At 40.8% G+C, this 27,605-nt stretch overlaps 1 protein-coding gene across 22 annotated transcripts in view; it reads right to left on the bottom strand.

Annotated features, from left to right (window-relative positions):
* Positions 1-27,605, bottom strand: part of STAU1 (staufen double-stranded RNA binding protein 1) — an 87,562-nt gene that overhangs the window by 46,958 nt on the left and 12,999 nt on the right. For 7 of the 22 annotated variants that reach the window (XM_082362810.1, XM_082362794.1, XM_082362800.1 and 4 more), the window contains exon 2: positions 1,071-1,136. The exons of 1 other annotated variant lie outside the window; for it this stretch is intronic. The gene's annotated coding sequence lies outside the window, so the exon portion shown is untranslated. Of the gene's footprint in view, positions 1-1,070; positions 1,137-11,292; positions 11,547-27,605 lie in introns of those variants that run through there. 14 more of the 22 variants (XM_082362792.1, XM_082362811.1, XM_082362812.1 and 11 more) reach the window with 11 other exon arrangements.

Here is a 27,605-nt window from a genome sequence, read left to right as displayed (position 1 = left end):
TACACTTAACTGTCTTTTCTTTCAAAGAAAAAAAATTGTAGTCTGTAGCCATGTGCCATCTACGTAGAAACCAGCCTTGCTGCTAAGTAGCAACAAACAATGTTAAATCACGTCAAACTTCTGAGTTGTGGCTTTCAGTTCTACTCCCAACTCAGATAGCAATTATACGCCCAACTCTTGCCAATCCACTGCTTGCTGCCTCAGTTTCCCCAAAGCACTCTGTAATAGGCTCTTTGACAAAGCCTCAGTTGTAGCAATCTGAGAGCTAAAACACTGAAGGAATCCTGAGGCACTGGTAACAGCTACTCAGTTCTTTGAAAAGAAAAGCATTATACAAATTCAGTGTGATGAGTGCAAATCCATTCCCTGAGCTTTGTATAACTTCTCTAAATTCCTAATGCATCAATTTCCTTATTCCCAAAGAAAGCAAGGGTTAACTTGTCTATTAATTACCACCTCAGAGATAGGGTATGATCATGTGCTTTCAGCCCTTAGAGGGAAAGTGCTAAAGAACACAAAGCAGTGTCAATGCTTGCAGTGTCCTGACAAAGGACTGTAAAATCCTCAATACTCTTACAGTAAAACTTTTTTGGTCGAGATGATCACAAGCAGTCAGTGGTAAACAGAACTTGTTTTCATTCACAACAGAAAACAATGTGGAATTATTTCCACAAGTTTGAAAACCAAGTTTAACATAAGCAATCTGTGACATCAAAGGCAAACTACAAAAGTTTCTATGACCAAGATGCTATTGACCGAGTTATGTTTAACAACATTTCAGTGGTAAATTTTCAGGTCTCTACATTTAAAGTGTATGGCAGTGCTGGCTAGCAGGTTTTACATTCTTGCCAACAATTTTCCCTGTATTGACTTTCTTTTTTTTTTTTTTTTCCTTTATTAACTTTCTAATTAAATCCCAAGAGTAAAAAGAAATCAAACTGCATAAAATTTCTTGTTTCTCTTATACTATAGCCAGAAGTAAAAGTCATTTTCCACACAAATCATTGAAGAATTCAAAAACATTACAGATTATGAACAGGCCTGAAATTACAGAGCCAAATTATGCGTACCTTAAAAACAAGTACTCCAGCAACAATGTTGTTTTGGTTCAGAGAGGTTACCTGGTTGGGAAACTCCTGGAAAATAAGAAACAGTAGTAGTTTACTAGAGTAGATCTTTTTCTGAAAATGAAGATACATATTGCTAAAGTTTTGGGGAAACCTAAAATTTACAAGTAGGGAAGGAAGTTTCTGAAAGCATGATGTCATGGCTTGAAGCAGCACACTGTAGAGTCTACAAAAGAAACAAGTGCCTGGGAGCTAACTGGGTAAAAAGTGCTTTGTAGAGACACAAACATATGAGACAGTAAAAATTTCCTTTTTAAATTTTAATTACTTCCTGCTAAGAGAACTATGAATACCTCGGAATTAATTTTTTAGAAAGGAACTGGAGGGAACTCCCCGGCGTTCCAATGGTTAGGACTCTGTGCCTTCTCTGCTTCTGGTTCAATCCCTGGTCGGGGAACTAAGATCCTGCAAGCTGCACGGCATGCCCAAAAAATAAATAAATAAATAAATAAAAAAGGAACTGGACATCATATACTGTCCAATCACACAAGCCTGATTTTTAAATTTGCAGCCTTTAACTCCCAATTAAATATTTTATTCATAAATGTCCTTACCATATGCTTGGTGATGCAAATGCAATTACATGGGAAAATTTACAAAAAGGAACCTGTACATAAATATTCTTATATTAAACTGCAAAATATGAAAAAGCACATTATCTCTAGTAAATCCAAATCATAATCATTCTTTAGAACTGGATTTCAGATGACGTAAGAGTTTAACTCTCAAACTCTCAGGTCTCATTTATCTAGAGGCGCCCCTTCTGTAAACTGGCAGTAGTCAGTAACAAATAGAATTCCTTACCTTGAGATGCTTTTTGCGTTTTTACAACATAAAGTAATTTTGCTCATTTCAATTTCACACTGCTACTGTGACTTAGTAAACAATAAAAAGTAGCTGTTCACTGTCCAAATAATTTCAGAAATAAAATCATGAGCTTTAACTGGTTCTACAGTATTTTAACAACCCAACTTCTTTCTGTAAATAGTACACTATACTAACAATTCTCCAATCTAGAACCCTATTGTTCCACAATCTCACCCATTCAAAAGACTACCATGAATGGAAAATGAAAAGGCCTCTGCACAGCCCAAACGAGTGTCTAAGACCACCTAATAGAGCCCATGCTTTCTGCCAATGCGGGCTTCCCTCAATGCAAGCTCATCTAAATCTATGCTGAATGCTTGTGGTAGGTTTGGTTATCTAGTTTTCTAGCCCAAACCTGAAGTTAAAAAAATAAAATGTTAAAAAGGAGGTGCTAGAATCAGACAACAGTGAGAAACAACTGCTAACAACAGCAAAGAAAAAAAGGGGGAGGGAGGAGAAAAATAGCAGTCTACAACCCCATGGATTTCAAACATCTCAACACAACACAGGTGACAGCTGAGATTCATATACACATTCACACTTCCATGAGCAAACTTTTTTTTTTAATCCCCAACCATTTCCAAAGCCATCCTGATTATTACCAGTGTATCTTTATACCACTTACTTACTCCAAGCAGCAGCAGAGAAGAAAGACTATGGGATAAGCCCAACTCCCTTTCTTTCCCACTCAAGAAGCACACTAGAACACAAGAGAGTGAATTAAATTCATTGCTTTATTCACTCAACAAATAATTACTGAACACCTACTAAACAGTAGGCACTATTCTGGGCACTAGGGAGAGAGGAGTACACAAATAAGATGTAGTCCCTGTCCTCATGAAATTCAAATTTGTATAGGAATAACCGTGACTCCAACACAAACTTAAATAAGTAATTCACAGTGGCATTTTAATTAGTAGTAACATCATTTATAATACACATTACCTCATAACTAAAGAAGACACAAAAGAACATAAAAGGCCCCTTGGCTGGCTGCAAGACACTGATTTAGGATAAGGGCAAACAAGCTATGACATGGCTGTTTGGGTGAGGTAGAGAAAACTCTGGACTGGGGATCTGAGTTTGGGTGCCAACTCAGGTGCTCAGCTGAACTACCCTGAGCAAGTTACTCTGTAGACTTCAACCTTTTAATATATCAATAGGGTTACCACCACCAATTTCATATGATTAACAAACAATAATCATATTATTCTTGGGTGGATGAACTGGTAATGTAGGTGAAATGCTTATAAACTACCACAAAGTTAGCTAATAAACATCACTTTCTTAGGGTACACAGTAACCAATATTATAAAATATTAATAAATTATGTTCAAAACACACTATTTAAGAAAGAAAAAAATGTAGCAAACTTAAAAAGAACCTCGTCCCCTCCAAAAAATTTTTTTTACTTTATTCTTTTTTATGTTTGGTGCTTAATAAATTCTGAGTTAACAGGGAAAATAGTTCTTTGGCAGTCGTCCTCTAAATGTTCCAGACTGTAAAGGTTCACTCTACTACAAACCAAAAGGAAACTTATTTACCTGACTATATTTGACTGTCATCTAGGTAAAGGGTCATGGAGCCTCAATGAGCAGGTTAAACTGTGCAACAAAGAACGTAAGCCTCCAAGAATAATCAGACTTATCATTACATATAAATTATCTACTAACAGAGGAAAGGACTGCCTTGCATTTTGTACCAAATCACAATGGCACTGGCAGACAATGATCCTATTCGTATCAGGATGGAATCTGCAAGGGTAGAAAATTCATGTCTTAGTTAATTTTAATCTATAGAAAGCATGGACTTCAAAAGAGCAAAAATGTGCGAGAATCAGACAAGATCTAGGTAGATCATAAAGCTCATGCCTGAGAGGAGCTAATATAGTAACATCTTAAGAAGCATTATCTGCTCATTTCATTCCCAGAAAAGACACATTTCCAACACCTTTTCATGATTAATGAGACACACTTATGCCTTGGTTGAGGTTAAACACAGAATGGAAACTCATATACCAAATCCAAACTCATAACCCCAAATCCAAAGGCACATTTAATTTCAGTGATCTAGCCTTTTAAGACTAACCATAAGGGTTGCTCTGGTGGCGCAGTGGTTAAGAATCCGCCTGCCAATGCAAGGGACACAGGTTTGATCCCTGGTCGGGGAAGATCCCACGTGCCGCAGAGCAACTAAGCCCACGCACCCCAGAGCCCACGTGCCGCAACTACTGAAGCCCGCGTGCCTAGAGCCACCACAATGAGAAGCCCATGCACCGCAATGAAGAGTAGCCCCCTCCTGACACAACTAGAGAAAGCCGGCGCACAGCAACAAAGACCCAACGCAGCCAAAAATAAATAAATAAAAATTTTAAAAAATGGCTGGGAAGCAAAGAGGGCAACAACCCTATAAAGTTAATTAGAGGCTTAGTTAACTCATTTCCAGTAAAGCAGAATAATATGATTCTAAAGAGACTAATTTTCAGACTTCCCTGGTGGCGCAATGGCTAAGAATCCACCTGCCAATGCAGGGGACATGGGTTCGAGCTCTGGTCCGGGAAGATCCCACATGCCGCGGAGCAACTAAGCCGGTGCGCCACAACTACTGAGCCTGCGCTCTAGAGCCCGTGAGCCACAACTACTGAGCCTGCACGCCTAGAGCCCGTGCTCCGCAAGAAGAGAAACCACCGCAATAAGCCCACGCACTGCAACGAAGAGTAGCCCCCACTCGCCGCAACTAGAGGAAGCTTGCGCGCAGCAACAAACACCCAACGCAGCCAAATAAATTAAATAAATAAATAAATTTATATATTAAAAAAAATACTGATTTTCTTGGCAACAACCTTGTCTACAGTTAATAAATCATTTTCAATAAACTTCATGAAGGATTATAGCAATAATTTAGGGGAGAGCATCCTTCAACACAAAGGCTAATGAAACATCATCATCCCCATTTACCTCTAAGCCCCACCCCCAACCTCTGAAACAGCTTAAAAGTTTTAGTTTAATTTGACTATAGTAATCTGTCACAACAAACAAAAGGAAACTGAAAATCTTCAAACTATTTCAAGGAAATGATGAACAGCATTCATTTAAAAGACTGAGTACTACTGAGTCAGACTTTTTTCCAAATTGGTCTGAAGTCCTAGTGAACAAAATTCATCCTAACTGTGGTGGGTGGGAGAACTGGGGAGAAAGCACTGGTGACACGCAGAATAAATTACTCTAAACAAAAAGCACCTGAGAATAATTAGAGACGCGTTGTGCTTCAGTGGAAAGAGCTCAGGACCCCACTCCAGTTACTTGGCCTCCCAGATGGGCCTCAGCACCTCAGCTATTACGACCCTTCCTTTGCAAAGACGTTGGGGAGTAACAGAAACACAACGCAAAGCGTCCACTTCAACCTCTGGCACAAAGGAAGAGCTCAGTGAACAGCAGCTTTTACATTATTAGATAAATTCAATCTGACCTTTCAGATTCCTTTGCTCCATCAAATAACACTCACCCTGTAATCCTAACCTGGCACATGGTAAGAGTTTAATAAATAGTAGCAAATATTATTATCCAGCAGATTCACTGATCCTGTCCTCAGTCACATAAACATCTACAAATACGAACTTATAGTTACACACCACTTGTAAAAAAAACATTTTAAATGGGAATAGAGGACATGCTGACTAAAATCAACCCACACTCACTGGGCAATCAGTTCTAACGCTACTTCAAATATAGAGACAATCTGATGAACAACCATTTTCATTTTGGGAAAAGACTCCAGGGCACTTAAATAGATTTTCTTAGACTTTGTAGTCCAGCAGACATTTCAAAAAGCCTCTAGGACAATTATGACCTCTCTACTATAATAATACAATTATCTGTTTTGCTTCCATTACTGTTATAAACTCACAAGATCATCACATTTTTCCAAATTAGACTCCAGATTAAACAGAAGCAGATGGGCTACAGATTTAATATTTAGAAGACTAATTTTTAATTGAAAGCAAATACATTCTTGGATAGAGTTTTCTACTTTTGCTTTCAGTAAATTACTTTGAGGGAGCCCCCTGAATATACTCCTTTAACAAATAATTGAACATGTGTTACTCCAGAAAATATAATTAAGTCTGAAGAGAATTTGTTTCTACCTCCATTTATCTGGTGACATAAATCACTTTACATCAACCTTATTCACTACTATAGGAATGTAAATATTTAAAAAAATAAATAAGCTATTTGCAGTAATTTCCTCATTTTACCATTTTATTAAAATAAACAATTCTCTTTGGTGAAGTTTTTTAGTTCAGAGCATTAAGCTGTCAGCAAAACATATCCAAGCCATCCATCTAGTGGCATTTGTTAAGATCAACATAGCTGCATATTTATAATCTTATTATCTCCTTATGTGAGAAGAAAGGATTTGATCAACATTATTCAAACTTCGTAATACGTGATTCGTAGGTAAGCACAGCTTGGTGCAAAAAGTTCTTTAAACAATTTCCTTTAAAAGGCAAAGAGTTCTGGGACTCCCCTGGTGGTCCAGTGGTTAAGACTCGGTGCTTCCACTGCAGGGGGCACAGGTTTGATCCCTAGTCAGGGAAGTTCCACATGCCTCAGGATGCAGCATGAATGAATGAATGAATGAAGGAATGAATGAATAGATAAATAAATGAATAAATAGGTAAATAAATAAACATAGATAAATAAATAGATAAATAGATAAATAAATAAAATTTAAAAAATAAAATAAACCGCAAAGAGTTCTGTAATCAAAGTAAAATTGGAAACAAAAGTCAACAAAGCTCTTGGCTTTTAAAGATCTAGGAATACTTTGTAGAAATGTCTCAATTTAAAATTAACTGTGGTGCAGGCTTCCCTGGTGACACAGTGGTTAAGAACCCGCCTGCCAATGCAGGGGACACGGGTTCGAGCCCTGGTCCGGGAGGATCACACGTGCCGCGGAGCAGCTAAGCCCGTGTGCCACGGCTGCTGGGCCTGCGCTCTAGGGCCCACGAGCCACAACTACTGAAGCAGACGCACCTGGAGCCTGTGCTCCGCAACAAGAGAAGCCACTGCAATGAGAAGCCCGCGCGCAGCAACGAAGACCCAATGCAGCCCAAAATTAATTAATTAATTAATTATTTTAAAAAAGGATGTTAAAAAAGTTATAAAAAATAAACAAAATTAACTGTGGTAGATATGCATGCTGTGTGCTAATGTTATAATTTACTTGGAAATGTATCGAAAAATAAAATGGATTAATGAATTGAAAGAGATGGACAGATGGAATAGACATGTAATAAAGCAAATACAGTAAAATAATGGCAGAAAGTAGGTGGTAAACATAGAGGTGTGCACTGAAATTCTTTAAACTTTCTTATGTGTGTGAAATTTTTCATAACAAAATGTTGCGGGAAAATAACCATAGCAAATAACATGTCTTCTCATGGTTCAACCTCTAACCTACAAATTATATTTTTGGAATGGCATAAATAAAACCTGGTCAAAATCAAGCATTTAAGGAAAAGCTCATGCAGAAAATTACACCAGAAGCATTTTAACCACAAAGGTCTCTGTCACAAGAAGTTAATTTAAAACAATCTGTTACAGGTCTAGTGTGAAACAAAAATCTGTCATAAAATTCTCTAAACATTTTTTTGAGGTTAATTTGTGCTTTTATTTGCCAGTATAACTTAACTACAGTGGCCTGCAAACTTTTTTGATCTAAAAAATACATTTTACATGACAATCCAACAAACACACACATATATAATATATATACATATATATAAGTGAAACAAAAGTTCTCTAAACATTTTTGAAGGCCACAAAATCCTATTCTGAGAGAAATAAAGCAACTCCAAAAGCTCTCATCTGAGGGGGAAGAATTTATATTTCCCCAAATTGAGCAAATCTTTGTCACTAAGTATGACATCAAATATGATCCAGTTTGGTGGTTCATAAACAAGGCTCCTAGAATTTTGATTTATGACATTCTACAGAAAGATACGTTTTTCATGAAAGTTCCATCTTTATGCTGGTGAAATTTCACTCTTTCTTACTCCATCTAGTAAAAGGGCATCAGAGAAAACTGTCCCATAAGCTGAGACCCACTCTGTGCCACCTTACATTGTCACTGTCGTTGGGGAGAAGCTGTGGATGAAGCAAGCACAGTGCAGCCCCATGCTTAATGATTACACCCAGAACGTTAATGGGTTAGACTTCAAGAACTGGGAGGGGGGCGGGGGGGGTGGAGTTCCATGCCTCATGCTCATTTCTAAACTTAAGATAATCTGTATATAAATAGGCTTTCTGGCTGAATCTTAAAAGAGAGCACTTTAGTCTGAACAAACTATATTAACGGTAACAATTCCAAATACTTAAAAGTTTTACTGAAAGCCTACTGGGAAGCACTGAGCATTTTTTAAAATAAAGTACATATTGTGTCCTTTCTTAGATGCCAAATTGGTTGGGGGTTTTTTTTCCCCCTAATGTTAAGAGGTATCCACATCCCTCCTCATCTCCCAAGTTGTAATAACTAAAACATAAATTAACTGTAACTGATCAAGCTCAAAAGTAAACCTACACAAATGAAATAATGACATTACAGGTCTACAAGTTGAAAACTGTTCATGACAAGAAATTTCAAAAGTAACAATGACAAACATAATATTCCTGTCAACTTCCATTCTAGGAGAGATCTCTTTTTAGATGAGAAAGAAAAATATGAACATTTATGCTGTGAATTCATTCATATTTACAAAATTGGTTTGTAAATACAGCAGACTGGGGGGGGGTCTTTAGAAAATAATTCTACAACAGTTTTGAAATCAAATATCTTTTGCTTAATTCTTAACCTAAGGGGACAGCAGTATACTTACACAACTACTGTAAAGAAACTTTGCAAGTTTCATTATGAATTATTAACTGTATTTTAACACAAAGTTATTCTCCATCAAAAGTGGTTTCATAGGTAGGCCTCCACCAAAACAGAATTAGGGATATCTGTATTTCTGATTGCTCCTCAATTATAGTCATTAATAGCTCAAAAATTGTTGCTCTTGTACACAAAGAAGCAAGGCAGCATCCTGGATATGACTTTGAGGGGGATAAGGATTTTTTTTCTGCTGCAATTATGCATAAACAGAGATAAGAAGCCCAACAAACCAAACAAAATGAGAACTATGATTCCACTAAAAGTAAATTTTGTGACAGATTAAGAGTCTGGGGCAATCTGGTAAAATTATATGATATTCAGGATTTATGTCAAAATAACTCAGTTTGGGGGAGGGAGTACTACATGAAACAAGATTGACCTTGGCAATGAGTTAATAATTATCAAATCTGAGTGACCAGTTCAGGGGGGTTCTCTATACTATTCGACTTTTGTATGTTTTCCATAATAGAAAGTTGTTCAAAATTAGATTATTGACTGAAATGTTAAAACATCATTTTCCTAACACTACTGTTTTTGATATGGCAGAAGACATGCTTTGTACTGCTTCTACAGCTGTTTGCTTAGGTGTTTTTAGAGTCATCCAAACAAAGACTTTAAACTATTTCTTGATGGTAAGACTGTGTCAGAAAATTCCAGGAAAATGTCAAAAACAGGGAGGCCACTTTGCATCCTGTGTGTTAACTGAGAGATGGGTGTAAATCAAAAGAGTTTAAGTTCAGTAAGGAAATTTACTACCTAAAACAATGCTATGACACAGGAGGATCAGTCAGTAGAGCAAACACACACTCCTTCCTCTTTTGTAAATTTGAACCTCCATAAATTGAATTTCCTTAATGAAGGGTAAACCTATACAACTAAGAACAGAATTAAAAGAAACTCAGTATCTTTAAATAAAGTTGCTGTTTTAAAAATCCCACCTGTCACCAGGATGACTGAAACTACCCCCTCTACAATCCCACTGTATTTTTAGTTTTTACTTCAAGCTGCAATGTAATCTACTGAATACATTTGGTAAGCACACTGATTCCTGAAAGTCCAAAATCAACCAAAAATCTGGTCTAACTCTTTTTCCACCACCCTCTAAACAATTAAAGCTACAAGCAGAAGAGAAGAGTGACCTTAAAAACGTCCCCACAGCAAGAGAACACAGGCAGAACAGACTGAAGCACACATCTTCGCCCGAAAAGAAGAAAACTTCCACATAAGCAATACTGCGACACGGAGGTGGGGCAAGAGCTTAAAAGGAAAGTCGGCCAACGGGGACGGAGGGAATAAAAGCAAAGCTGCCGTGAGAAAAAGTCAAAAGTTAGAAATGCAGCGGTAAAAAAAGGACAACTTTTCCAGCTTCGTACACCCTCCCCTCCAGAGCCTGACACACATCAAGTGCTCCAGAAAGGTTTGCTAAACTCAAGGAAACTTTCCCAGAAATGGAAAGACAACAAGAAGCGGATGATGGCAGGAAAATGGACAGGTTGCTCATACGGAGGGAGCTGGTGAAAATCCTGCAGTTGACTCAGCGGAGAACGTGGAAATAGCAACACTATCTTTTACAGACTGCCTACTTACAGAGTATCCCAATTAAACGTACGCCCCTTTCAGATGTTAACAACCCAAAACAATGCCCCGGCGCTGGCGGTGGGCACAACGCTGAACGTTTCTGCCTCTAAAGAAACCCAAACGGCTAGGTAGGTCAACTTTGGTCCACTCTACCCATTAAGTTATACCTTAATATCATGCTAATAAATTATGCAGACGGTTTATTGGGACACGCTGTGCGTCTGGCAGTCTGATAAGCGCTTTATGCGCCCCATTTCACTGAACCTTAACAGCCTTCAGAGGCAGGGACGGCATTAGCCCCTTTTTCTAACCAAAACACAAAGACTTCAAGTGACTTGCCGAAGGGGACAGCGCTGGGATTTGCACCCGCGCTGGACACCTGGGCCGTGCGCGTAACTATAACGCTACAGGCCCGGCTGGGGAGATTTAGGTGCTCCGGCCCGCAGGGACTTGAACCGGGGATCCCCCCGCCCCCGCCCCCGCCCCGGGAATAACTTCGGCATCGCCGCGCAATTAGAGGAATGAGGAAAGGCGGCGTGGCACCTGTTTCTGGGCCCAGCAAGGGGTGGAGGAGCTAGGGACGCCCAAGGTCCAGGCCGCGGGGCGCCCCGAGGCGGGAGGCGCGGGAGAACCCGCCTCCTCCGGTAAGGCCCCGAGGGCGGGAGAGAAGCCCGGGGAAAAAGGCCGAGCGCGCGGGCCCGCCGAGGCCTAAACCCCACCCGCCGCCCACCTCCCAGCGGCCGCGGCGCCCGCGCGGGCCCCGCCAGGCCTGGCCCTGCCGCCTCACCTGGCTGCTGCCCCGAACTCGTCTCCCGGCCGGCAGTCCTGGGCGGCGGCGGAGGCGACGGCGAGGAGGGAAAGGAGGAAGGAAGAGGAGGAAGGGACGGCGGGAGGGAAAAGGCGGAGTGGCCGCGGAGGAGGCGGGCGCCGCCGGGCCGGGGGCTGGAGGAAGGGGGAAGCCGAGCCAGACGCGGCCGCTACCGGCACAAACACTGAAGAGCCGCTCCGGCGCCCGCAGCCCGGCAGGAAGTGACGGGGGAGGGGCCTGCGCCCTCCCCCGGCCCCCACCCGCCTCCATGCCCAGCCCCACCCGCGGCTCGGACTACAAGTCCCGGCGGGCCCTGCGGCGGCGCCTACGCTCGCAAAGGCACGCCGGGAGCCTGGCTGACCCTCGCTGGTCCCACCTGAGCCTCCTAGGCCTGCCCTGGGCCCCGAGGCCTGCTGGGAGTTGTAGTTCTACTGGGAGTTGCAGGCTGCCCGTTAGACGCGGACGCTGGCGCTTCCTTCTTTTCTCCTTCCGCTTCGTTCTTCCCTTTTTCCCTTTCCCTATTCCTCTTCTCCGGCCTTTGTTACTCCTTTCTCTCCTTCCCTCAATTCCTCCTTTCGTAAGTGTTTATTAAACGCCCGCCACTTGCAAAGCACTGCTCGAAGAGCTGAGAATATAGTGGTGATCAGACAAAAATCCCTGCCCTCATGGAACTTAGGTTCTAGTGAGGGTGAAACACAATAAAATCAGTAACTTTTATAGTGAGTTAAAAGGCAAGAAGTGCCAGATTGCTATTTCTTTCACCCAGTTGTAGATAAACTAAGTAGTTTTTTGTAGCCCTCTTATATGAGAGATTGAGGTTTGGGCGTGGGGAGTGTTGACCCTCTAGAATCACACTCAGCAAAGAATCATACACGCGTTGTGGTAGGTTCGGGGAACAGTGAGTGAAGGGACTGCAGATGTCCAGGCAAGCTCTCTCTTGCTCATTCTAGGACTGCTTCCCCACTATTTAAAGATAGTTTCTCTCTCTCTCTCTCTCAATATCTCTCAATTTAACTCCTCAATCTTCCTTGCCAAGGCTATATAGTTTAATTTGCATAAGTTCATGATATGAAATGTTGTGGCTGACGGGGCCACTCCAAACAGTGCTTTGGGACCTTGCCCCAGCCATGGAGGACTCCCTTCTCTGGACCAGGCAGGCCTCCTTACTTCGCTCCTTATAAAATACATTGAGACTGAATTTCAGGACACCAAAAACAGTCAAAGGAATTTCACTGTCCATTGAGTGCCCGTCTAAGACAGTACTAAGCAACATTCAGATATTGTCCAGCCCTCTGCTAAAGGTGAATTTTTTTCTTTCTAACTTCCAAGCAATCTGGATCCCATAGGTCACTTGGGTAAAGGAGCAGACACAGAGGGGTTTCCCTAAACCCAAAGCTGAGGTCCCTGCACAATCAGAAAATCTCTTCAAAGGTTTAAAGGTAGAAGGGGGTGTTCTGACCCATTTTACTATCACCCTTGGGCACCCAAGTGATGGGCCTATGACTTCTAGTCTCAACTTTCTTCCCTTCTCCCATATATTGAGGGGAGACCTCTCTTTTCCTTCTCTAACCCAGTCTTCGGATTTTATCCTGTGACTTGGGCCTCAACACAGCTGGGCCTTAGTTTTCCTCTTAGTTAAACAGGAACAACAATTTCCTGTTTTATCCAGGGGTCATGAGAATCAGTAGAGTTCGATGACACCCTGTCTCAACTTCCCCACCTAAAGAGTGATAGGACGCTCCTTAGTGGACTCCTAAGTGTGCTGCTCTGAGCAACCAAGGCTACTACATGCTCTTGGTTTTTTTGGTTTTTGTTTTTGGCTGCTCCTCGCAGCACGCAGGATCATAGTTCACCGACCAGGGATTGAACCTGTGTCCCCTGCAGTGGAAGCGTGGAGTCCTAACCACTGCACCTCCAGGGAATTCCCTACCTGCTCTTGTTAGTGACTGATCACCCATCATCCTAGGGAATCACTTGTTCTCAGAGCACTGCCTTCCCCTCCCTCTCCCATTCCCCGGTAACCGCTGATCTTTTAACTGTGTCCCGCAGTTTTGCCTTTCCCAGAATGTCATGTAGTTGGAATCAGGCAGATTGACTTGTTTCACTTAGTAATATGCATTGCATATATGTGTCCTTCATGTCTTTTCTCTTCTTTTTTTTTTTTTTTTTTTTTTGGCCGCAACGCAGTTTGTGGGATCTCAGTTCATCGACCAGGGATTGAACCCAGGCCATGGCAGTGAGAGCGCTGAGTCCTAACCACTGGACCGCCAGGGAACTCCTGCCTCCATGCCTTCTCATGGCTTGATAGCTCATTTCTTTTTCTGTTTTTTAACAGACACATTAACTAACAAGAAGCATAATCTTTAGATAAAAATCAACTTCTCACAGGGTTTTTATGAGCTTTGCATGTTCCATTCCTTATTACAAACACATATAATTTATCTTCTGGCAAGGAACACACAGGATTTAGTGTAACTTAATGGTCACAATATCTTACTTCCATCTGCTTCCTAAAGAAAAATAATTCCTAAAAAATAATAATTATTATTTTATTATTAAGCAAGAGTCTAGAAGCATTCTGGCCCTTGGAATAGATTTTGACTGATGGTCTTTAGGTACAAATAGAGAAAAACAAATCCAAGTGACCCACTCCTGAACCCCAGCCAGCCCACAGCTAACCTATGCCTCAGTTAAATACAATTTCTTGGTTACACAAAGTGAGAGTTCAGAGTTGTTCTCAGAAAACAAGGAGTATTAAATCTTCAGGTGGTTGTTGTTTTTCTTTTCTCTCCTTTTCTTTCTTCTGGGTTTTTAGTTTTAATTAGTTGCTATCACTTTAACACACACATAATAATCTGGGTTTGTGTCATCTCCTTAAAAATGAGGCAGGGACTTCCCTGGTAGCGCAGTGGTTAAGAATCTGCCTGCTAATGCAGGAGACACAGGTTCGAGCCCTGTTCCAGGAAGATCCCACATGCCGTGGAGCAACTAAGCCCGTGAGCCACAACTACTGAGCCCGCGTGCCACAACTACTGAAGCCCACGCGCCTAGAGCCCGTGCTCCGCAACAAGAGAAGCCACTGCAATGAGAAGCCCTCGAGCCACAACTAGAGAAAGCCCGCACATAGCAACGAAGACCCAATGCAGCCAAAAAAAATAAAATAAAATAAATTTTTAAAAAATGAGGCAGATTAGGCTGCACAGAGCCTGCTGAGTGGCAGCTGTGCCCTAGAGATGGGTACTTATATTTCACCACAGTCCCCACCCTGCCCGCATCTCTCATTTATGTTACTTTCCTGTACCTGTTGATATCTGAGTTTGCAACGCCTGGCTTACTGTGCAACTGCATGGACTGAATGCTGGTCTATGGAGCTGAAGACCTGTCAGAAAGACAGTGAAAGAATCTCCAAATACAACTGTGGTAAGTATAGGAAGTAAAGGTACCTGGTGTTATGAGGGCGTTATGAAACCCTGGTTTCAGGGTTTAAGGATGGAGCATCCTGAAGCACTGTAGCTTTAGCAAAGGTCTGAAGAGACACGTTGGTGGTAACTAGGCAAAAGCAGTACAAGTGTTCCAAGTAGGAGGGAAAGCATGTGCAAAACCCTGTGGTAGGACACGTGGCCCAGGTCCCAGTTACTATACTACAAAACAAGCTCTCCAAAATTTAGTAGTTTGGAAGAACAGCCATCATTGTATTATCTCTAGTAGATCTGTGGGTCTGGAATTTGGAAAGAGCTTGGCTAGGTTCTTCTAACTTGGGGGTCTCTACTGTGGAGTGGACCACTGGGGGACAGAGTGCCTGGGGGCTAGCTGGGCCTCTCTCTCTTCGGGAAGCCTTAGGGCCTATCCATGTGGTCTCTGAATGGGCTACTTTGAGCTTCCTCACAGCATGGCAGCCTCAGGGCTGTCAAATTGCTTACATGACAGCTGAAAGCTTCAAGTGTGTGTATCCCATAGAGTAAGGCAGAGCTACACTACCTTATGTGACCTAGCCTTGGACGTAACATAGAGCCGCATCATAACAGACATACAGAACAACGGAAAGAAATAAACCTACATATTTACAATCAATTGATCTTTGACAAAAGTGCCGGGCATATGCAAAGAGAAAAGGATCCTCTCTTCAGTAAATTAGTGGGACACTGAATATTCACAAGCATAAGGAAGAAATTAGACTCATATCTCACACTACCACTGTAGTTAATTGGCTACAAGCAAAACACAAGCCAGTCCAGATCAGGGTAGGAGAATTAGACTCTGCCTCCTGATGGGAAAGTGGAAATGGAGTTTAGAGGAAAGTCAGGACTGGAGACACAACGTATGAGTGAGTAGCATTTGAGAGGTAATTGAAGCCTTGTGTGTGGATGTTAATGGATGTTAACACCTGACAATTATCTCTGCTCCAATCTCATAGCCCCTTAGTAGAACTTTGCACCCTTATAATTATTCAATTATTTGCTGAGTTTGCTCTGTTTGGCTAGAACTATGTGATCAACTTTCATGAGGGCAGGGACTCAGGCTGTCTTGGTCACCATGGTGTCCCTGACCCTCAATGCGTGTCTGGTACACATAAATTTCCATCAGCTGCTGAAAAACCACAGGCTCTCTTTCTCTGTTGGAGTCTCTAAAAAACAAGGAACACCTGTAGGATTGATTGGCATATGTCAAGGTCACCTATAGTATGTGTTGCAAGGGGAAACAGGTTGAGAACTACTTGCTAGTCTAGGTAATTCTCAGGATTATTTAAGATAGTGTGATCTCCTAGGGCTATTTCAGAAATCTTAGGGATATAACAGAAGATATAATGGAAGACTCCATTTCCAAAGAAATCTTTTAATTTATTTATTTATTTATTTATTTATTTATTTTTAATTTTTTTTAAAAAGCTCCTTTTATTTTTTATTTTTTTTAATTAATTAATTAATTTATTTATGTCTGTGTTGGGTCTTCGTTTCTGTGTGAGGGCTTTCTCTAGTTGTGGCAAGCGGGGGCCACTCTTCATCGCGGTGTGCGGGCCTCTCACTATCGCGGCCTCTCTTGTTGCAGAGCACAGGCTCTAGACGCGCAGGCTCAGTAATTGTGGCTCACGGGCCCAGTTGCTCTGCGGCATGTGGGATCTTCCCAGACCAGGGCTCGAACCCGTGTCCCCTGCATTGGCAGGCAGATTCTCAACCACTGCGCCACCAGGGAAGCCCCAAAGAAATCTTTTTAAATTCCCAGGAATAAACTTTACAATAAAGATTCACAATCCATGTGAAGAAAAAATTCGATTCCGCAGAAGGACACAGAAGAAACTGGAACAAACAGAAATATAAGCTATGTTCTTGGCTAGCAAGACTCCATATCACTAAGATATCAGACAGTTGATGAGATTTAATCAAGACATTTAATGAGAGCCCAAGAAAAACACAAACAGTATTTTGTTTTGGAACTAGATGAGCCATGTCTAAAATTCTTCTGGAAAAATTAACAAGAAAACATTTCTGAAAACGCCTGACCATGTAGTGAACATATTATAAAGCCTTATTAATTACGACTATTAGGTACTAGTACCTAATTAGTTCCACAAATCAGTGGAAGAGAAGAAAAATTCCCAGATAGACTCAAATACATGTAGACATTTAATATTCAACAAAGGTGGTATTTCAAATTGGTTAAGATAAGATGGATTTCATTCAGTAAGAGGTTTGGTACAACTATGCAGCCTCTGCAAGTGAAAAACAGAGTTACATCCATACTTCATATCTTATACCTGGAAAAATGCCGAAAGGATCAAAGATCTAAATGGAAAGAAGGAAACCATAAAAGTACCAGGAAAATCCCTGGGAGAATTCTTTTATAACCCTGAAGTGGAGAATTCCCTTTTAACTATAACACAAAATTCAGGAGCCTTAGGGGAAAAGATCAATGAAAATACAAAAAATAATCATGTGAAGTAAAAAGACAAATGACAAACTGGAAAAAGAATTGCATCTCAATTATGGAAAAGGCAAATTTCATAACACATTAAAAGGACCTAAGAAATGGGGGGAGGGGAATTAGATGAAGATGGTCAATATGTATAAACTTTCAGTTAATTTTAAGGAAGTACTAGGGATGTAATGTACAACATGATAAAGATGATTAATGCTGCTGCACTTTATAAATAAAAGTTGTTAAGGGCTTCCCTGGTGGCGCAGTGGTTAAGAACCTGCCTGCCAACTCAGGGGACATGGGTTCAAGCCCTGGTCCGGGAAGATCCCACATGCCTTGGAGCAACTATGCCCGTGTGCCACAACTACTGAGCCTGTGCTCTAGAGCCCGCGTGCCACAACTACTGAAGCCCGCGCGCTTAGAGCCCGTGCTCCACAACAAGAGAAGCCACTGTAATGAGAAGCCCTCGCACCACAACTAGAGAAAGCCCACGCGCAGCAACAAAGATACAACACAGCCAAAAATAAATAAATAAATTTATTTAAAAAAAAAAGATCAAATTAAACCCAAAGCAAGCAGAAGGAAAGAAATGATAAAGGTAAAAGCAGATATCAATAAAATTGATAAATCTTTAGCCATACTGATCAAGAAAAAACAGCCAGAAGTTTTGTGGTAGGTGCAGAACACATATATGTTTATTAATGAAGAGACCACCTCTGGATTCCAGAGGTCTGGAATGAGACATTAAAAAGTGATAACAGGGGACTTCCCTGGTGGTCCAGTGGTTAAGACTCCATGCTTCCAATGCAAGGGGGCATGGGTTCGATCCCTAGTTGGGGAGCTAAGATCCCACATGCCGTGCGGTGCGACCAAAAAAAAAAGTGATAACAGTATTTACCTCTGGAGAGAAGGACTGAGTAGCTAGGGATGAGGTGGAAAAAATACTGAAAATACCTTTTAGTATTCTTTTGAATGTGCATATATAATCACTTATTAAAAGTAAATAAAATGCTTTTTTTTTTTTTTTAAAGAAAACATCTTCATTTGGGGGCTGGTAATTCTAAAAAGCATATTCATTCATTCATTAAACATTTAGTATTTCTTATTTCCATGCATTTTTATACTTACACTGCAAATGAAGTCTTCCTAAAACAATATTGTTTTGTATATTTTAAAACTTTATATAAATGGCATACTAATATTTGAATTCTTCTATGACTTGCTTTTTTCCCTCAACGTTACATTTTTGGGCGGTTCATCTATATGTGTATGTGTAGCTCTAGCTTGTTCATTTTCACTGCTCTAGAGTAGGCCATGAAATGAGTATACCATCTTGTACTTACCCAGGCTTCTATTGATGGACATTTAGGTTAGTGCCATTTCTTGTTATTATAAATAATATTACTGTCAACATTTTTGCATATCTCCTCATGCACTTGGTAGATTTTACATTTCCAGTATTTGTAATTGGCTGTTTCACAAAACATCCAATGGGGTATCCTTATCTAAAGGCTATCTTACCTGTTGATTTTTACAGATCTATGAACTGTAAATATAACATAACTTTATTCCAATGCACATAGACTTTGAGAAAAGTGAGGAGTTAGGGTCACTCATTGATTTATTTATTCAATAGATTCTTAGATACTTACTGAGCATTAACTACGTGCCAGACACTGAGAATACTAAAATGAACAAGACGGGGATTTCCCTGGCGGTTCAGTGGTTAAGACTCCGCGCTTCCACTGCAAGGGGCACCGGTTCGATCTCTGGTTGGGGAACTAAGATCCCGCATGCTGCGCGGCGCAGCCAAGAAGTTTTAAAAAATAATAAATAAATAAATAAATAAATAAATAAATAAATAAATAAATAAAACAAGACAGGCCCCTGTCCTCGTGGAGGTTACATGAAGAACATATCTCTGTTTTTCTCTCCTGGTCTTTTTCTCTCACCCATTGTCCTAAAAAATCTTAGGGTTTCATCATCGGGATGTTAAGGGCTCCAGGATAAGTGAGGTGAGAAGTAGTGATCATGGGTTAGTTCTAGATCGACAAGGTAGCCCCTCTTGGCTTAGCTGACCTGGTTATTTCTCACATTTAATACCAAGTAACCCAGTGGGAAAAACAAATCCCTCACGATATAATTTTTAAATACTGATCTTGTAGGAGAATCCACTGCTTATCTCAAGGTTATCTGGAAATAGGAGGGTGTATTTTCATATTATACTGGAAGCAGAAAGCTAAAGGGAATCATTTTCTCTGTAACATTAGAAAGATTTTGGTCACGCAAAATAACTTTTGGCTTCATGCAAATCATTTGTCGTTAAGAGCGTAAGTGCGGGCTTCCCTGGTGGCGCAGTGGTTGAGAATCTGCCTGCTAATGCAGGGGACACCGGTTCGAGCCCTGGTCTGGGAAGATCCCACATGCCACGGAGCAGCTGGGCCCGTGAGCCACAACTACTGAGCCTGCGCGTCTGGAGCCTGTGCCCCGCAACGGGAGGGGCCGCGATAGTGAAAGGCCCGCGCACCGCGATGAAGAGCGGTCCCCGCACCGCGATGAAGAGTGGCCCCCACTTGCCGCAACTAGAGAAAGCCCTCGCACGAACCTAAGACCCAACACAGCCAAAAATAAAATAAATAAATAAAGTAGCTATAAAAAAAAAATTGTAGTAGGTTTCTAACTAGACACACAAAAATGTGCATCGCCTGTGATTTAAAAAAAAAAAAAAAAGAGCGTAAGTGCTAGGGAGATCAGCTCGGTGCTTTGTGTCCACCTAGAGGGGTGGGAGGGAGACACGAGAGGGAGGAGATATGGGGATATATGTATAGCTGATTCACTTTGTTATACAGCAGAAACTAACACACCATTGTAAAGCAATTATACTCCAATAAAGATGTTAAAAAAAAAAAGAGCACAAGTGCTCTTGTTATATTTAAATATTACCTAGTCTCTAGATAATTTCTATGTTTTATTACAGTTTTTTAAATTAAATTGCTTAATCAAAGTAATGTGTTCATAGTTTAAAGAGTCAAATAGCTTTAAGAAGCTTATCATGAAACAACATCCCCACCCACTCACTTTGAACACTTTCAGCGCTTCTGGTATCTCCCTTCATGTTTCTAAAGGACATGCCTGAACAGATAATCCTTGATTCTTCCATTTAGACTTCTTCTGTTGCTTGCTTACTCTGGTATATGAGAATTTTGTTCTCTTAGTCCTGTTCCCACTCACTCCAACACGCAAATTTCCCCTTCTCCTATCCCTACAATACGTTTGTACCACAATTCTTGATTCAATCAATATTTACATTATTAAGATTGTACAAGTAGTATTCACCACTGAGTATGTAGAGTAGTATGGTTAAATTTCATTTCTTACATAAATTTCCTTGCCTGAAGTTATTAATTGCCTTGGTTTTTCATTTTCTTGTGTAACAGGATGTAACAGAGAACTATTTCCATCTCAGTTTCAAGTGATGCTTTCCCATTCCAAAGTAAGTCCACCCAGGTGGGACTTGTAAAAGTGGTGATTAAAAACTGGTTATAGAAGATTTATAATTGCCAAAGCATAGAAGCAATCAAGATGTCCTCCAGTAGGTGAATGGATAAATTGTGGTACATTCAGACAATGGAATATTATTCCACACTAATAAGAAATGAGCTATCAGTCCATGAAAAGACATGAAGGAAACTTAAATGCATATTACTAAGTGAAAAAAAGCCAATCTTAAAAGGCTACATACCGTGTGATTCCAACTCTATGACATTCTGGAAAAGGCAAAACTATGGAGATGGTTAGAAGAGGATCAATGGTTGCCAGGGGTTTGCGGGGGAGGGAGGGATGAACAGGCAGATCACAGAGGATTTTTAAGGCAGTGAAACTATTCTACATGACACTATAATGGTGGATACATGCCATTATATATTTTTCCAAACCTATAGAATATAAAACACCAAGAGTGAACCCTAGTAAACTATGGACTTTGGGTGTTAATAATGTGTCTGTGTAGGTTCATGATTGTAACAAATGTACCACTCTGGCGGGGGATGCTGACACTGGAGGAGGCTGTGCATCTGTGGGGTCAGAGGATGTACAGAAAATCTCTGTACCTTCTAGTCAATTCTGCTGTGAACCTAAAACTGCTCTAAAAAAACGAAGTAAATTAAATCTACTAAAATAAAAACACAAAAACTGATTTTGTTATCTTTGGTCCCTTACCCATTCAAGAGCATAAAAGGGCTAAGTTTGAAATTTCCAGAGACTATAAAGAAAATGTTTGGAGAGAGAGAGCTGCTGATGAGATGTGACAGTAAGTTTGCCCAATTTATGGGAAGGGGAAGAGAATGATGCTTTTTCTTCGAGCCTAAAGAAAGACACTTCCATCAGACCTCTTTAAGAGCTTGAAGTGTCTCTGGAAGCTCAGGTGACACAGTAAGTGGTGTCTGACTCACACCTGAGAGGTATAAACGAAAGGCACTGTGGCTGGCTAGCTGCTTTGATAGTGGCAGAGGGAAGGGGTGGTGGTGTTCAAGGGTGTCTTGAGGACCAGATTGGGCTGTGCTGGGGAAACACCAGCTTGCATCTTGTCTAAGAGGTTTCCCCCATGGTGTGAGGTGATCCCGTCAAAAGAGACTGGATGCCTGGGGGCTAAAGGTGGAATTGTAAGCAGTCATCAAATCAAGGGATCTTCAGGTTGACAGAGGCCTGACCCATCGAGAGGAGTGCAGAGTGGGGGCTGAGAGGTGGAGGAGTAATTCTGAGCATCACAGATGCCAAAAGTACCCTGAGAGAGGTAGAGTCCATTGGAAACACCTGCCAAGGTCAGAGAGTGCCCACCCTGCCCCCACAGAGGCTGACTCCTGAGTGGAGGAGGGTGGTGGAAGGCCTGGGTGGGGAAACAGAGAAGCCCCCCAGGCCTCTTCTTCTCACCTCAGGTGACCAGTACAAAGTGGCAGAAGGGGAGATGGTTTTATTTTAAATAAATTTGGAAGTTTTGACTCATTAGAGTGAATCAGATGAAGTTGTTAATATTCAACCATCTATGCTCACAAAAATGGCAATTTCACGTGATTCAGCTTAATGCATAAGAGTGGACTTTTTAATTACTGAACTGAGACTGTTTGGGGGCTTTAAGTAATGGAGAGAGTTTTATTACCTGAGAGTGAGATTTGCCCTAGACTTCATCCAAGGGTATGAGGGACTAACTGGCTTCCCAGAGACAATTTGACATGCAAAGAATAAACTTTACATCCAAGAATAAACTTCTTTTCTGCCTACACCCCATAGGTCCCATCTGTTCAACAAATTGGCTACACTTCGTTTTCTATGTGTTTATCACCAGTCGACCCACAAAGTCTCTGACAGGAATAGAAATCTCTCAATAAATTCAAACATCAGAAATAGGTAACCTATTTCTTTCCTTCCTTCCTTCCATCCTTCCTTCCTTCCTTCTTTCCTTCCTTCTTTCCTCTTTCTCTCTCTCTTTCTTTCTTTCTTTTTTGTCTTGGAGACATTACCCCATACCTCTCTGGTCTCCTGCTCTGATTGGGACTGATTCCTCTCTAGACCTGCTGGAAGCTGCAGCACTAGCCCTTCCTTTTGCCTTTTTCCTGGGCTGGAACTCCTGTTTCCTGGATTCCACAAGTTCCTTTTTCATGGCTTTCTCCCTCATGCTCCATTCTTTCTGAGAAACAGAAAATTTCGAGAGATTACATATTTGGAAATATCTTCATTCTGTCCTCTCATTTCATGGGTAATTTGGCTGGGTATAGAATTCTAGGTTAGAGATCATTGTCCTTCAGAACACAGAGGTTTTCTATCTCATACTGGCAGAGGGAATGGGGGGGTGGAAATCTGTTCCTTAGAACTTTACACTTAGATGGGAAACCAACTTTTCTCTTATTTCTTCCCTGTATTTCTCTCTCTGTCACTCTTTCTTTTCCTCCCCCTTCTCTCCCCCTCCTTCTCTTTCTTCTTCTTGATGGTGGTGGGGAAAAATTCTACATCACTGGGTTTTCAAACTCTAGAGCTGTCAAAAAGCACACAAGTGTCTTCCTAGCATAGACTTGTATTTATTTATTTATTTATTTATATTTATTTATTTATATTTATTTATTTATTTGGCTGTGCTGGCTTTTAGTTGCAGCACGTGGGATCTTCATTGTGGCATGTGGGATCTTTGTTGCAGCATGCATGATCTTTAGTTGCGGCATGTGGGATCTAGTTCTCTGACCAGGGATCGAACCCAGGCCCCCTGCATTGGGAGTGCTGAGTCTTAGCCTCTGGACCACAAGGGAAGTCCATAGACTTGTATTTACATAGCAGAAAAGAAATTTGGTACTTACACTTTGTGCTGTGTTTGAATTACTGCTGTAGTGAGAAGATACATACAATCATGTACTGCTTTTTTCAGTTAAAAAATTTGCTTGTACCTTGATAAGTGACTTTTCTATCATTCCTAATACTACAACTCTTCCCCTTAATTTCTTTTTTAATTGAGGTAAAATTCATATAACATACAATTAACCATTTTATAGTGAACAATTCAGTGGCATTTAGTACATTCAAAATGTTGAGCAACCATCATCTCTATCTAGTTCCAAAACATTTTCATCACTCCTAAAGGAAACCTTGTACCCATTAAGCAGTTACTCCCCATTCTCCCCTCTCCCAAATCTCTGGCAACCACCAATCTGCATTCTGTTTCTATGGATTTACCTATTCTGGATATTTCATATAAATGGAATCATAAAATTTGTGACCTTTAATGTCTGACATCTTCCACTTAGCATAAAGTTTTGAAGGTTCATCTACATTATAGCATGTATAGGTAGATCTTCATTCCTTTTTACAGCCAAATTTCCGTTGTATGGATATAACACAATTTGTTTATTCATTCATCTGTTTGTGGATGTTTGGGTTGTTTTCACCTTTGGCTACTGTGAATAATTCTGTTATGAATATTTGTGTACAAGGATTTTTTCTGAGTACCTGTTTTCAGTTCTTTTGGGTATATACGTGGGAGTGGAATTGCTAAGTCACATGGTAATTCTATGTTTACTTTTCAAGGAACTGCCAAGCTGTTTTCCACAGCAGCTGAACCACTTTTACATTCCCACCTGCAATGTACAAGTGTTGTAATTTCTCTACATCTTTGCCAATGATTGTTATTTTCCTTTTTTTAAATTATAGCCATCCTAGTGGGTGTGAAGTGGCATCTCATTATGGTTTTGATTTGCATTTTCCTAATGTCTAATGATGTTGAGCATCTTTTCATGGGCTTCTTGGCCGTTTGTATATCGTCTTTGGAGAAATGTCTATTCAAGTTCTTTCCCCATTTTCTAAGTGGGTCATTTGTCTTTTTGTTTTGAAGAGTTCTTTATGTGTTCTAGATATTTCTCTTAATTTTTGAGGCTACCTGAATTTTCACTGTTGTAATATCTGTTAATATTTGAGTGTTACACAATGTGGAAGAGACCATTCGTTGCCTAATGATATCCATTTTCTCATTTTTTTGCAATAGAACCCTAACTTTATTTTTGAAAGAACTATGTGCCCAGGAAAAAAAAATACTATATTTTCTGGCCCCTCTGCTTCGAGGCTTAGCCACACTGTTAAGTTGAATATATCTATTAGACATCCAAGTGGAGATATTGGATAGATAGCTGAAAATTCAAGAACGGAGTTCAGGAGAGACGTAATTCAGCTATAGCCCGGTTGTCCCTTCCCCACTGCCTTCATCCATCACATTTTGGTACCTGGCTCACATAATTCCCCTCCACTCACCATCCTAGTGACCTCGACATTCACACACACATACGATCAAAGACCCTGGTCACTGAGTTATAGGACCTTCTCATTTCCAGCGATCTCCTCCCTCCCACCTCAGTCACTCATCCTATGGCCATACACTGGGTCTTGACATAAAAAATAAACATATCCAAAACATCATTCTACATTCTGGCCACAACCCTTCCAGCTTCCATATTCAGTGACCACTAAGACTGTTCTTCTAGCTCATCAGGACTCTAGTCTATTTACCTATCTAGCTTCTCCCCTTCCAACAGCTTTCTTCATTCTTCGTGCCTTTCCTTATTCAGCAAGATTTTATGGTCCATCATTTCAAGAACACTCTTTCCAACACCCTAAACTCCCGTGCCCATTTGTATTTTGCTGTACTTACCTGTCAAAACCCATCTATCTGCTTTGCCAATGTCTATACTGAAAAACTCATTCATCTTCCCCAAACAAAACAAAAACCTACCTACATTTGAACCAATCTTTTCCCAGTTGCCATAGGAGTGGTTGGTGTCTCTCCTATCCAAACCAATCCTTATCTCCTCCTCTCCTTCATATAAACCTCACACTTTCAATGATTCATTTTCTCTTCTGGATATCTAAGCATTAGCTCTCAACTAGATTCTTCCAATCTTTATTTAAGCATTCTCAAGTCTCTCTTATTTAAAGGACAAAAACATAACAAACAAACAAAAAATGCCTTAGTCCCATTTGCTCTCCAGCTCTATCCCATTTTCTTCTTTCCCTTCACAGCCAAACTTCTTGAAAGGTTTGCCAATACTTTATTAAAAGAGGTCACTAAGTCCAATGGACATTTTCAGATCTCTTGTTGCTCGGTCTTTCACTGGCATTTGACGTGGTCCATCACTTCCTTCTAGAAATAATCTTCTCCCTGGGCTTCTGGACCCTACTCTCTTCTAGTTTTCATCCTATTTCTCTGATCACTCCTATTCTTTTCTTTTTTTTAAAATATTTATTTATTTGGCTGTGTCGGGTCTTAGTTACAGCATGCAGGATCTTTGTTGCAGCATGCGGGATACTCGTTGCAGCGTGAGGGACCCTTTGTTGTGGCGCGCGGGCTTAGTTGCCCCGCGGCATGTGGGATCTTAGTTCCCCGACCAGGGATCGAACCTGCATCCCCTGCATTGGAAATGCAGAGTCTTAACCACTGGACTGCTAGGGAAGTCCCCTTTTCTGTCTTTTTAAGGTCTCAAAATGAGATAGATGAAAGTGTTTTGCAAACCTGAACACTGTAATTAGCAGAAATCGTTAATAGATTCTTGTTACTCATATAAAGAGAGGAATGCATATGGAGCAAAGTTGGAAGGTGGACTGGAAAATGAAAGTGATGGTTTTGTTGAAATGGTAGATTACAGGTGTTATCTTCTCTCTTTCTCTAAGTTCCTTTATACCGTAACAGTGTTTTGTACGATATATATTTTATTTGGGTATAATTAACACACACTAATAGTGTTTTAACAACATATATAAATCAAGCATATTTTTTAGAAAATAATCAATTCATAGTACGTTCTAAGAATGTAAATGTTAGCAATAGCATGGTAAAGTTGGTGGAAATGAGAACGAGGCTCTTCTTCAAGGAAAAAGTTTATTTACTCACAGGTCCCCCAGAGAAGGGATCACTCTATACCATGCAGGACCACAGGGGAAGCACCAGGGGTTTGTCAGGTGGCAGAAGACAGGAGAGAGGGGAAAGCCTGGGCCAGAGCCTTTATTGGAATAGGGGTAAACCGTTTAGGTTTGGTTAGTTTGAATCATCCCAGTGGGCTCTGGGCTATAGGGGTGGTCTCTAGTTGCCTGGTACCTAGCCTTGGGATGATGTAGGGCAAGGGAAATATTGGCTTGATGAGTGAGTTAGATAAGGAGATGATTAGAGCTATAGACTAGAGATTGGTTGGTTTGTACATGAAAGACATGCTCTGAGCTGAGCCCTCTGCTATCTCTAAGGACTGAGTAGCAGCCTCTTCCCTACCAGCAAGCTTTTTAAGATGTCAAAACATCAGAAAATACAGAAAGTTTAAAACATGATTAATACTACACCTTCCAGGGAACTGCATTACTCTTTCAGATGCTGACCTGATACTTTCCATCAGATATGAGAAGGAAGGATAATGCTTAGATAGACAGACAATGCATGAAGCAAGCATGTTACTCACAGCTGCAGCTGTTGCAGGCCTAGGTCAAAGACCATGGACAGTATTACTTACATTAAATGTCCTCCATACTTAAAAGAATAACATTACCCAAGGCAAACAAAGTGTACCAGTGAAGCAAAAGCTTTTGGAGGGTGTGGGCAGGAACTGAGCTTCTGAAAGGGTGGAGCCGGCTTGACAAGTTTTTGTGTATAAGCCCTAGGAGCATGCAAGAGGAAGTAACTGCTCGTGGGGTGGGAGAAGGAACATCCTTCAGTTTTCATCAACGTTTAGGAGAAAAGAGGGAGAATCACGGCTCAGTTAATGTTGTGATAAGGGGTTGCTGGCAAGTTCAGGTTTTGGTTTCCTGTGGACTTGGGTTCAAATCCTGCACTGGCCACTTAATGGCTTCTTTGGACAAGTCAGTTA

This window comes from Balaenoptera borealis (genome assembly GCF_965194805.1).
Source record: "Balaenoptera borealis genome assembly, chromosome: 16".
NCBI lineage: Eukaryota > Metazoa > Chordata > Mammalia > Artiodactyla > Balaenopteridae > Balaenoptera > Balaenoptera borealis.
This window is presented reverse-complemented; position numbering and strand designations above follow the sequence as displayed.